We start from the raw sequence: 524 nt of genomic DNA, 5'->3' as shown, positions 1-524 counted from the left end.
GACCCCCTGATCCTAGTGCTCCCTGACACCCTGGGTGCCTCCCAGTCCTCCCACCTCTCACCACCCACTTTGGATGGGGTGACCTATGAGCCCCCCACATACCAGTGCAGGGATAGACATGGGGCTGTGGGGACATAGTGAGGGGCTCTGGGCAGTGGCACCGGGGCTGTGGGGACATGCAGTGGGGCCACAGAGACATGCTCAGAGGTCAGGGAGACACCAGGGCTGTGGGGACATGCATGGGGTCCCCAGGGATGTGCACCAGGATCGTGAGGACGTGCAGACTTTTTTCCACTGGAGACCTCTGCTCTGGCCGTGACTGGGAAGCTGCAGCCAGCACAGCGGGACCCAGGGCCAGGGCTGAAAAGGGGACAAATTCCCCAGGTGCAGCACGTGTCCCCTCTCCCGAGTGCTGTAACCGAGCGTGGGATGTGCCATGAGGGCCGGCATCGCCCCCGGGATCAAGCCCCACGGCCCAGCCCCGCTCTGCTCCCCGTGTGCCCGTCGGCTTCCGCCCTCCCCGC

This window comes from Antrostomus carolinensis, unplaced genomic scaffold (assembly GCF_000700745.2).
Source record: "Antrostomus carolinensis isolate BGI_N321 unplaced genomic scaffold, ASM70074v2 scaffold39356, whole genome shotgun sequence".
Lineage (NCBI taxonomy): Eukaryota > Metazoa > Chordata > Aves > Caprimulgiformes > Caprimulgidae > Antrostomus > Antrostomus carolinensis.
The sequence above is the reverse complement of the archived record's forward strand: the minus strand, read 5'-3'. Positions refer to the sequence as shown.